Genomic DNA, 12735 nt, shown 5'->3' with positions numbered 1-12735 from the left:
TAGTACTATGTTTTATATCCATGGATGTAATTCATCCATGGCTGAAGACTTTAACCAGTTTAAAGGAACTATGTGTATCCTTACTATGCTTCAATTGTCTCATAATCATGTTTATTGGGCCTCCCTGGTGGCGCAGTGGTTGAGAGTCCGCCTGCCGATGCAGGGGATACGGGTTCGTGCCCCGGTCTGGGAGGATCCCATATGCCGCGGAGCGGCTGGGCCCGTGAGCCATGGCCGCTGGGCCTGCGCATCCGGAGCCTGTGCTCCGCAACGGGAGAGGCCACAAGAGTGAGAGGCCCGCATACCGCAAAAAGAAAAAAAAAAAAAAAAAATCATGTTTATTTAACCCTCTTAAATTTGAAATTTTTTCTTAATGAATATAAGCAGCACAGTAGTTAATAATAGTTTACTGCCTCAAACAATAGGCTTTTCCATCTATTTTTTCCACATCCAGTAAAAATATCCAAAATGATCTAATTATCATTTTTGTTTTAAACTGTAGTAAAGAATACATTTTAAAGAAAGATTAATCATTCTTTTTGCCTATTATTGTATTTAAATTTAGATAAATTGTATGTTTCAATGGAAGTTATCAAACATGATTTTTTTCTAAATATTATCCCATTCTTCAAGATTAAAAATGAAAGACTTCATAAGGATAGACATATAGATCAATGAAACAGAACTGAGAATCCAGATATGGACTCACACTTATGTGGTCAATTGATTTTCAGTAAAGGTATCAAAGAAAGTCAATTGGAAAAGAATAGGCTTTTCAAGAAATGTTTTTGGAATAACTGTATATCCACATGGAAAAGAAATGAACTTTGATCTTTCTTCAAACCATACACAAATATTAATTCAAAATAGATCACAGACCTAAATGTAAGGGCAAAAACACATACATCCTACAGAACAAAGCATAGGAGAAAACCCTTCATGACCTTGGGACAACACACAAATAGCATGAACCATAAATTTAAAAACTGATAAGTAGACTTCAAAAATATTAAAATCTTTTGCTTGTTGAAATTATTAAGAAAATGAAAAGACAAACTACATCTTGGGAAAAATATTTGTAAAGCATATATCTGAACAAAGGACTTGTGTCCACATCTAATTAAGAATTTTTACAACTCAATAATGATATAAATAACTCAGTTTTAAGAAACAGGAAAAAGATCTGTACAGGTACTTAACAAAAAAAGATGCTCAACTTGATTGGTCATTAGGGAAATGCAAATTATAACCACAGTAAGATACTACTATACACATGTTAGAATTTCTTAATTTAAAAAGACTGAAACGTCAAGTGTTGGTGAAGATATGGTACAACTGGAACTCTCATACATTGCTAGTGGAATTGCAAAGTGGTGCAGGTACTGGAAAACAGTTTGTCAGTGTCTTAAAAATTGAAATGTACACCTACTACATGACCCAGCAATTTTACTCCTACGGGTTTACCTAAATGAAGTGAAAATATATGTCTACACAAAGATTTGTACCCAAATGTTCATAGCATCATTATTCATAATAACCAAACAATAGAAACAACTCAAATATCTATCAGTTGGTCCACGTATAAACAAAATGTGGCATATACATTCAACAGAATACAACTGCAATGAAAGCAGAATAAACTACTGATATACAGAACAATGTAGAAGTATCTGAAAAGCATAATGATAAGTAAAAAAATAAATGATGCAAAACACATATGAAATATGAACATGAAATTCTGGAGAAAGCAAAAACATAACAGCAGAAAGCAGATCAGTGCTTGCCTTGTGGCTGGGGGTGAGGGATAGCTTGATCACAAAAGGGCATAAGGGAATTTGGAGGGTTGATTAAAGTGTTCTAAAACTTATTTCTAGTTGTGGTTGCACAACTCTATACACTCAATAAAACCATACTACTTTACACTTAAAATGAGTGAATTTTATGTTATATAAATATGCTTCAAAATGATCTTAAACATGTATACATTAAACCTTAAGGGGGGTTCTCTTAAAAAAAAAGGATTGCTATGCAGCAAATAACTTGTTGCTGATAAGCATCAATTAAAAATGCCTAACGATACATATTCTACAAAACATAATTAGCTCTGTGCAGTACAGTTTTAATATTTAAAAATCTTAATCGTATTGTAAATAATTTGATACCTATCATGATTTGAGTAACAGACAATAAATTGTGGGATTATGAATTTAATATAATAGTAAAGTTTCCAGTAAAACTCATTTATTTGGAGTTTAGTTGTCTCTTTATCTCATATGTCTATAACAAATTCAGGAATCAAAAATGTATTTGTACAGCTAATTTTGAGATCACAATGTCTATACTTTAAAATTATAGATATATTTTTAAGGGAAATGTTGGTTAAGTCACCTGAAAAATATAATACATTATTTGCCAAAATTAATAGAATAATTTACACATGGAATAAAAAAGTATAAATGAATAAATCTATATTTAGTTATTTATTACTTTTCATCATCTTTGTCTCCTCTACCTATCTTCATCTACTATTAGAAGAAGAATACATTTTTTAATTTACTTCTTGCTCTGGACCAAAACTTCTCTATGTCCTTCCACACCTCTACAAATGACCCAATTTTGTTCCTTTTTATGGCTGAGTAATATTCCATTGTATATATGTACCACATCTTCTTTATTCATTCCTCTGTTGATGGATTGTTGCTTCCATGTCCTGGCTATTGTAAATAGTGCTGCTATGAACACTGTGGTGCATGTGTCTTTTGGAATTATGGTTTTCTCTCAGTATATGCTCAGTAGTGGGATTGCTGGGTTATATGGTAGTTCTATTTTTAGTTTTTTAAGGAACCTCCATACTGTTTTCCATAGTGGCTGTATCAATTTACATTCCCACCAACAGTACATGAGGGTTCCCTTTTCTCCCCACCCTCTCCAGCATTTATTATATGTGGAATCTAGAAAAATGGTATAGATGATCTTATTTGCAAAGCAGAAATAGAGATACAGACATAGAGAACAAATGTATGGATACCATGGGGGGAATGGGGGGTTGGGAGGAATTGGGAAATTGGGATTAACACATATACACTGTTGATACTATGTATAAAATAGATAACTAATGAAAACATACTTTATAATAACAGGGAGCTCTTCTTAATGCACTGTGGTGACCTAAATGGGAAGGAAATCCAAAAAAGAGAGGATACATGTATATGTATAGCTGATTCATTTTGCTGTACAGTAGAAACTAACACAACATTGTAAAGCAACTATTCTCCAATAAAAATTAATTTAAAAAAAGAATTAGGAGGAATATAGGAAAATGGGAAGATGAAATACTACACCTCTTTAGTCCTATAAGATGGCACCTCTGCTAGATCTTTACTCCAAAACATTAGTGGACATTCATTGGACAATTTACTTGCCGGTATATAGGCAAGAATTATTCTGCATTGCTATCAGTTATCTAGAAGTTACAGAGATCTGAAATAGCTTACAGGCAACAAAAGGAACAGAACCTCCACATAATCAGAATCACATAACCCAGAAGAGTATGCTCTAAACAGTGCAAAGTTCTCCATTAAAATACATTCCCCCCTCTACAATCCTAAGAAGGGGATATTTACCCAGATGAGCAAAGATTTTGTTCAGATAAATTCATTTTAAGGAAGTTCCTGAAGGAAACAGTGAAATTATTCATTGGTTCATAGAATTGTCTTCCTGGGAAAGAATTCCCTGGAGTAAATTTAAAAGTCATGTTGACACAGGTGACCTCAGTTCCCAGTACCAGTATTTAAGCTGTATGGGTGTGGGTGGTCTCAATTTTCTATCCCAGGATGGGGGTGAGGTGAGGAACCCTGTTATCCTCAATTCCCCCTCTCTTCATATTTGAAATGCCTCATCCTTCTCTTAAGGGCCTAAGATTTTGGAAGCCAAAAGCCAGGAAGAGAACTTGAGGTTATTTACCAGATACCTCCTTTGAGCAATGGGATACTTTATTTATTTATTTATTTATTTATTTATTTATTTATCATGGGAGATGGGTTGCTGAAGGTGAGGAACAAAGGGAAAAGGGAATGGGAGAGGAGGATTTTTTGTTTGTTTGTTTTATCTTACCACATTCTTACAAGTATAAAGTGGTGTATATCTAGAGAAGAAGGTTATACAGTGGAGTGAGTTTTAAATGTTTTATGTGGGGGGTGTTTTTAATGTGTTGATCTCTTTCATAGTGTTTTTAAAAATTAACTATTTTAATAATTATTATTTTAAAAATAATAAATAATTACTGAAATAAATTTTTAAATAATTATTTTTTAAATTAATTATTTTAATAATTAATTTAAAAATTAATTAAATTTTGCTGCTCTGGGGCTTTGTTGCAGTGCGCAGGCTTCTCAATGAAGAGCACAAGCTCTAGGCATGCGGGCTTCAGTAGTTGTGGCGTGTGGGCTTCCGTAGTTGTGGCTCACAGGCTCTAGAGCACAGGCTCGGTAGTTGTGGCGCACAGGCTTAGTTGCTCTGTGGCATGTGGGATCTTCCCGGACTAGGGCTCGAATCCATGTCCCCTGCCTTGGCAGGTGGATTCTTAACCACTGTACCACCACGGAAGCCCATTTCATAGTGTTTTAAGAGAAGTAGTTCACTGAGTCCCTACCTACCCTAGCAGTTTGAATGTCTCAGTATTTTCTTTCCCCATCCTTCCCAAATTCCCTGGACTCTCTGGAATTTTCTCTATGCTGCTTCCATAATTATAGATACTAGAAAATAATTTCATTTTTTTCTTTTTTCTAGACTCTAGGTGTTTACAATGTTTTTCTTAACAAGTTGGGCTGCAGTAATCATCTTTGCTTATAGGTTCCTTCACCTAAAACAACATATTCCAACCAGGAAACATACAAGTAAAATACTTCTTTCAGTTCGCATATTCTGTAAATGGTTTAATTCTTTGTTCTCCTTCATTCATATTCTTAGAGCAAACATATTTGAATCAAGTAAATATCTATACTTTTCTATTAGTGCATGTGATCCTGTTTATTAAATGGACACTTCATAGCTACTGAAAATCATCATAAAACTGGGCTGCCACAGACTTCTCAGGCTCCTAAGTTTCTGAACACATAGAAATTGCCACTTGTCATGGTCTTTCAGAGAAAAGAGAAGGCTAAGCCGACTGTATTTGGCTTTTGGTTTGCAGCTCTCAGAGTGTTGAAAATGAAGAAATATTGTACCATAGTTACAAAATTATAACATATTTTAAATGTTTATGTTCCACAAGAAAAAAACAAAAAACAGAAAAAACTGGGCTGATAGTTTTTAAGAAAAGAAATTCCATGATTGAGAGAGTATTGCAGAGGTCCTTATCTTTCCTCTTTCCTGTTTAGACTAGGTCCCTGCAAAAGTACTGAGAGTTTCATATACTTTTATGTATGAATTATAGTAATAATGCATTTATTGATGTAGTATTGATTATTAATGTATTTATTAATACTACCACAGTATTTTTCTAATTTTACTGTTTTTCTACATGCGTGGGAAACACATACATACACATACATGTTTATACACATTTTGCATTTCTGCGTCAAGCTATGAAACTTAAAAGTTTGACTCTAGTTTAGAAACAAAGCCTTGAGTAAAATTAATTCCAATTACTAGGATGTTTAAAATACTCAGAATTCCCCCAAAGAGAAAATTTTTATGATCCTCATAAACAATATGATCACATGGATACTGAAGGGAAGTAATTTCTCCCCGATTACTGTTGACTCTCAAAGGCGGTGAAGGAATTAACTCAAGCATTTTGGATTACTTTATTACAGAATTGTAGTTGTGTATCCCTATAGGAAGTACAGATTTCTTATTTAAAATTTACCTTCAACATCAAATGTTTCTGGGTAACATTACATTAGATATGGATACTATAAAAATTGTAGTAAATAATAATATAAAATGGATATTTAAAAAATTACTTGTTTAGATTTAACTGGCATTTATTGCATATCTACTAAGAGTCAAATGCCTTCACTTTTTAAATCTCATTTAATCTGATCCACAAAACATCCATCAACCCTCTTATGGACTGTATTGTGTCCCTTCTAAATTCATATATTGAGGTCCTAACCCCCAGTACCTCAGAATCTGATTGTATTTGGAGATATGGTCTTTAAAGAAGTAGTTAAGTTAAAATAAGGTTATTAGAATGGGCCTTAATCCAATAAGACTGGTGTCTTTATAAGAAGAGATTAGGACATATGCACATAGAAGGAAGACTATGTGAAGCATAGGGAGAAGGTGGCCATCTATAAGCCAAAGAAAGATGCCTCAAAAGAAACCAACCCTGCCTTCAACTTGAAGACCCTAGTCTCCAGAATTGTGAAGAAATAAATTTCTGTTGTGTAAGACACCCAGTGTGTGGTACTTTGTTATGGCAGCCATAGCAAACTGATATACTTGTAAAGGTATGTATTACACTTGTCTATGGACTGATGGCTCTAGAAGTTTTCTAAGCTAAGAAGAGGTCACACCAGGATTGAAACCCAGGTCTTCTGACCACAGTTCTAGGTACGTGTGTGTGTTTAAATTACAAAACTGTAATTTGTGGTATAACAGAAAAAGTGCTTTGGAAAGCATTTAGGTACCAATGTAGAAGAAGACACATTTAGTCAGATAATGTTAGCTACTGAGTCCAGGAAAATCTCACAATTACTCCCCTTCTGTTCTTGGCTGCAAATCCAGCCCAGCTTGGTCCCCCAGTTGGCAGGCTTGGACATCAGCTGGGTAATAGGAAGAAGATGGTCCATGAATATGGAAGGTGGGAGGACTTTGGATTGTGGTAAATAAATAGAGAATTAGTTGCACATGTTTCTTTGTTAGTGTAAGAGAATTAAAAAGCATATGTATGCTGGACAATTATAGTTAGACTTAACTATTCATTTTTTCTCATTCAGCTTAGCTTTATTTTCAAGTTGTTTCATGCAGCTAACTCCCATTCTTATTCATTGATCCAAAAAGTATACAGACATTAAAAAACGTATAAGCCATGGTTTATTTAGTTTTTTTTTTCATGTGAAGAAAGAGGGAAGCTCCATTGAAGTGGGCAAATATCATCAATTAAAAAAGGAATCAGAAGAACTTCCCTGGCGGTTCAGTGGTTAAGACTTCGCCTTCCAATGCAGGTGGTGTGGGTTCAATCCCTGGTGGGGGAGCTAAGATCCCACATGCCTCGCAGCCTAAAAACCAATGCATAAAAAAACCCAGAAGCAATATTGTAACAAATTCAATAAAGACTTTTAAAAAAATGGGAAAAGAACTCCTATTAAAAAAAAAAAGAATCAGAGAACATATGCAAGTGAAAAAGCAACTTCATTTTTAGAAAAAGTATTTGTATAATACTTTATATAATTGTGAAATTAAGAACATTCAATAACAATAATACTTAAATTCCATAAACAATACAAACATGATTGGGAGATGTGAGTGAATTATTACAATATACGAGCAGAGGTAAAGAAAAAGATGGCAGGAGGTAACACAGGGATTTAGTTCTGAGAGTATAATTCCCAACTGCCTTCTAAAGAGCAAAGTGTACAGATTTCCAAACAGTGTTCTTCATGGAACACTCTTTTTCCACCTCCTGTTTCCCTTTGCCATGTATCTCTCAAGTCTCAGTTTAAGTATCTCCTCTGGAGACAAGTCTTCTGCTCATCTCAAGAAAGGATCTTTCTTGAGATATGAGAGAGTTAGAGATGATTTGCTGATGGGAAGCATTCCTTTCTGCCCAGGCTGGGCATATTTGGCTGCCTGAGGGGATAATTTGATTCCAGGCTCCTGCCCTCTCCCCTCTAAACAATCAGGCCAAGCAAAGAAGTAGTATCCGCCAAAAGGGCTTTAGAATAAGTCACTCTTAAATCTGTAGGTTTATGGCTCATGGACCAAAACCTACCCATGGCCTATATGGCCAGTAAACTAAGAATGGTTTCTGCATTTTTATTTATTTATTTCTTTTATTTATTTTTTCTTTCATTTATTTTGGCTGCATTGGGTTTTCCTTGCTGCGTGGGCTTTCTCTGGTTGCGGTGAGCGGGGGATACTCTTCGTTGCAGTGCGTGGGCTTCTCATTGCGGTGGCTTCTCGTTGCGGAGCACGGGCTGTAGGCACATAGGCTTCAGTAGTTGCAGTGCGTGGGCTCAGTAGTTGTGGTGCATGGGCTTAGCTGCTCCGCGGCATGTGGGATCTTCCCACACCAGGGATTGAACCCGTGTCTCCTGCATTGGCAGGAGAATTCTTAACCACTGCGCCACCAGGGAAGTCCCTGCATCTTTAAATGGTTGAAAAAAAGTCAAAATAAGAATATTTTGTGACACATGGAAATTATACAAAATTCAAATTTAAGTATACATAAATAAAGTTTTATTGGTTCACAGCCACACTCTGTTTGTTTTGAATATTGCCTATGGCTACTTTCATGCCACAATGGCGAGTTGAGTAGTGTGACAGAGACTGTGTGGCCCACAAAGCTGAAGATATTTACTCTCTGGCCCTTTAATGAAAAAGTTTGTGACCCACGTGTAGAAGAAAGACAGAAGTAGAGGATGGGGTGTAAGAAGGAGGTATTAGCCCTTGAGAAACATGACATGATATTCCAAAAGTGCATATTACATTCTTTGTGTCTTCTTAGTCACCCCTCTAGAGATTGTGTAATAGGTTTATCAGGATGCTAGCTCTTTTCCTCGGTGGAAAATAAATAGAGATGGTAAAAATTATTTATTTTTTGGCATTTCAGGGGTTTCTGTGAGAAATAGTTTGGAGATAAGACTCCATTTTTCAGTGGGCTGTGTACTGGGTCACCTGTGGGGCACACAGGTTTTCAAAGGTAGTAGCACATAGGCAGGGGGGCTCTGAGAGAGGAGGAAGTTAATGATAGAATCAGCAGGAATGTTGTGCCGTATGATGTGATGGTCTTGGGGGAAACCCTTATTTTTCCACATCAAATTTCCCTAGGGGGGAAGAAACTTCTGCTCCTTTTTCCAAGAGGGAATTGTATTATAGCAAACACTTTTGCTTTCTTTCCCTACTTGCTTCCATTGGAATCACTTTACCAGTGGGTGGGATAACTTTCCTTTAAAAAAAGATACAGGTTCAATGCTGGCTTTCTTTCTCTCTTGCAATGCCTGTCTCGTGGATCACTAAGAAGGGCAGTGGGCTTTCTTCTGCTACCTAACAAGATGGTGGGCATACTTGGGCATCAGTACCTGTCTCAGGATGGTTTCCAAAGGCAGCCCTAGAAACCTATCATTCTCTCTGATCTTCTGATTCCATTTGTGAGACATGCTTTAGGCTGGCTGGCTATATGAATTTTCAGATCTAACTTTCTCCACAGGCACGTCTCAGGGTGCACATTTACAGAGAGGAAGTTCCTAGTCTCATTTTCAGTCTAGTTTTAGTATGGATCCCTGCACTTTGTGGGATATTAGATACTTACCTCATCCAGGTAATAAAGATGACACTCTAATGAGATGCTCATTTGGTTCCTTGTGTCTATTCTCAGTCGGTTAGAACCTGGAGAAGATGGGTGATTGACATTCCATGGCCTTCAACATTCATGACCATAAATTCAGAAAGACTGCAAACATGATGATATGCTTGGTGTCTGGGTTTCCTCAGGAAGACGATGAAGGGCAAAGTTTGTGCCATGTAGGCATGAGGAGACAAACTTAAATGGAATGCAGAAAGCAAGAACTTGGTGTTCTATTCAGATGTCTAATATCTTCATAGTATTCTGTAACCTGGAGCTGCTAACTTCTGTCCCACAGCCTATCACAGTCCCAGTTATGCAGAGTAACTGTAGAGCTCAAGATGGAGAAAGTAGATATTTTCCAAATCCACTCCCTAAATCACAGAGTTATCCTATCTTAGCTCAGCTGATAACTTGATGCTATAAGACATCATCTTCTCCTCTTCCTCACTGCAAACAGACCTTGGTATGCAGTTCTAAGACTGATCTTGATTCATGTTCCTTCACTTTATGTTTCCAAAGGCTTCTTATACTTGCTTTGTCTTTTGCTTTATCTCCCTTTTCTAGTCTCAACCCCTAGTCCCTTCTTTTATTAGTCAACCCCAAGAGGAGTGACTTGCAATAATTCTCAACTTGCTTAAAAGTATACAGAATTACATCTGTGTATATCAGACTTTAGAGTAAGGGATTCAGAGCTTCTGCAGGAATTATAATATCTAGTATATATATATAGATAATATTATGCTATTTTGTAACAGGAACAATACTAGATTCTTCACTTTGTCTCATTTAATCCCGACTGGTTTGTATGTGTGTATAAAACATATATACAATAATATCTAACAATATGTAATAAACATGCATAATGATATATATATATACAATATATACAACATGTGTATATATACACAATATGTTATATATATAAATAAATAAAAAGAGAAAAAATACTCTAGTATTGTTCCTGGTACATATATACATTTACTATAATTAATACTGTCCATTGAGAATAGCAAAGATAGATTTTGATGAAAAAAAAGGTTCAATTAGAAAAATGTGGAGAATAAATATATTTTTATTTTTATTATTAAAACAGAATAGAAATTGATCTCAAATTTATCCCCATACTTGATTTCTAGCTTCAATTATGCATATAACTTAATGGACTAAGACCATATTTCATCATAGGCATACAATATAAGGCCAGTGGAGACCATCAGACATAACTTCATTTTACATATGTGCCAACTGAGATCTAGCCTGTGCAATTGGTTCCCAAGATTTTCTGACTCTTTCCACTACACACAGATGCAAAATACCTTGATGAAATCTGGATGTTTAAAAAAATCTGAATTTTTTTTTTGGCCTCTCCAGATTTTTGGAAGAATGTTTTCGCTTTTAATTTGCATGTTAGTTCCCATGCAGTCAAGCCTTTGTCCTCTTCAACAAGAAACTATAATGTAACTACAAACAAAGAGTTTGAAGTTAAAAACTGGCTTTGAGTATCATATACCACTAGAGTACCTGGAACTATGGAACTGATTCTTGGAATAAATCATTACTAATCGTTTCCCATTGGGGGTTGACCCTCCTGATCACTAACTCAGCCATGATGAAACATTGTTGCTTCTCAAAATTGTGGGTTCTTTTTAGCTCTGACCAACTGAATACTTATAGTATATTCTGGGATACATGTGTTTTGCTTAGGTGGCAACATTAGGAAAGTGGAAGAAGGATTTCTGTGTGCCATTTTCAAAATGAAATTAATGGCTCCTTACCTCTTGTTTCTTTAACTGGTCTGCTAGTCCCAGAATATCAGGGATCATATTATTATCATATATAATATCATCTTATTATTAAAACAGATTCAAAAACAAAAACAAAACAAAAACCCACTAGCTCAAAATCTACTTCCTTCAGGAAACCTCCCATAAGCAACCATAATATACCTAACACTTTGAACCATTCAAATAAAACCTCAGAATACTAAATTTCATTAAAAAATTTTAACATATACATTTGTTGTTACTTATCTCTGATTGTCTTTTAAGTTTTCTCCAGTTATTTACTTAAAATTTCCACCTATAGCAGGCAGTCATGGATTTGAGTCTTGGCTCACTTTCTAGCTCCATGATTTTGGGCTAATCAGCGTCGTCATCTGTAAAATAAGGATAAAAATGGTACCCATCTCATGGGATTATTATGAAGGCTGAGATAACATGAAAAAACTTAGCATAGTACCTGGTACCTAGTAACCGTTCATCAAATGTCTGTGATAATTACTGTCTGTCCATTTTATTTTTTCATGGGGGCAGTAAGGTATATGGGGAAGAGCATGGGCTAGCAGTGAGTCAGTTCTGTGGTCCAGTTCTGTCAGCCACTTACTATGTGCAGCATCTTGAGAAATTTAATTAACGCTTTGACCCACTATTTCCTCATACCAAAATGGGTATATGGTAGTAAGATCCAGTTCACTGAATCGTTGTGAGGAAAGTGCCCATTATGTCCCTTTCCTCCCAACTGATTACCAACAAGTTAACATTTATGAAGTCTATTCCAAGGGCAAGGCAACGCACAGGGTGTCACAGGAAGTTTCAAAAGAAAATAAGTGCGTGTTCTCCATCGCGGGCAAGGAGAGCAGCTAACAAAATCAAGCCAACCATGCACAATGAATTGCTGATGAATATGCAAATTAAAGTGGGTGTCTAATCCATGCTCATTTATATTTTTTCCCAGTGTGAATGTGTTAGAATTTTCAATGAGAGCCTTTTTCCTGGTATTTTCACAAGTCAGCAGATCCTCAAAACCCAACTGAAATAGAGGACTGATGAAAGACCTTAGAAAAACTGAAACAGTCACAAACCATTCCAGTGGCCAGTGTCACAGAAACTAGAATAAAACAAACCTCTTCTTTCTAAGCAAGGGCAGGTCTCAGTCGTCTCTGGAGGTAAACGGAAGGACGAAAACCGGTCCAGTCACCCGGACACCGACATAAGCGGTGGCAGAGGGCTCCTTCCCAGCATCACCAGCCTCCCATCCCGGACATGGAGGATTTTCCTCACGCGTCGTGACTGACCCGAGGCGTGGCGCCGGCGCCCGCCCGGCTGAGGAGTCGCAGCGGTCCGGAGAACTCCAGTCCTCACACGGTTAAATCTCTCCCAAGGAAACTGGAAGAGGGAGGGTCCCCGCCCACTAAAACCAGGAGAATCTCGTCCCGGCGCCCC

This window comes from Mesoplodon mirus, assembly GCF_964341445.2.
Source record: "Mesoplodon mirus genome assembly, chromosome: 11".
Taxonomy (NCBI): Eukaryota; Metazoa; Chordata; class Mammalia; order Artiodactyla; family Ziphiidae; genus Mesoplodon; species Mesoplodon mirus.
Note: the sequence above shows the minus strand (reverse complement) of the source record.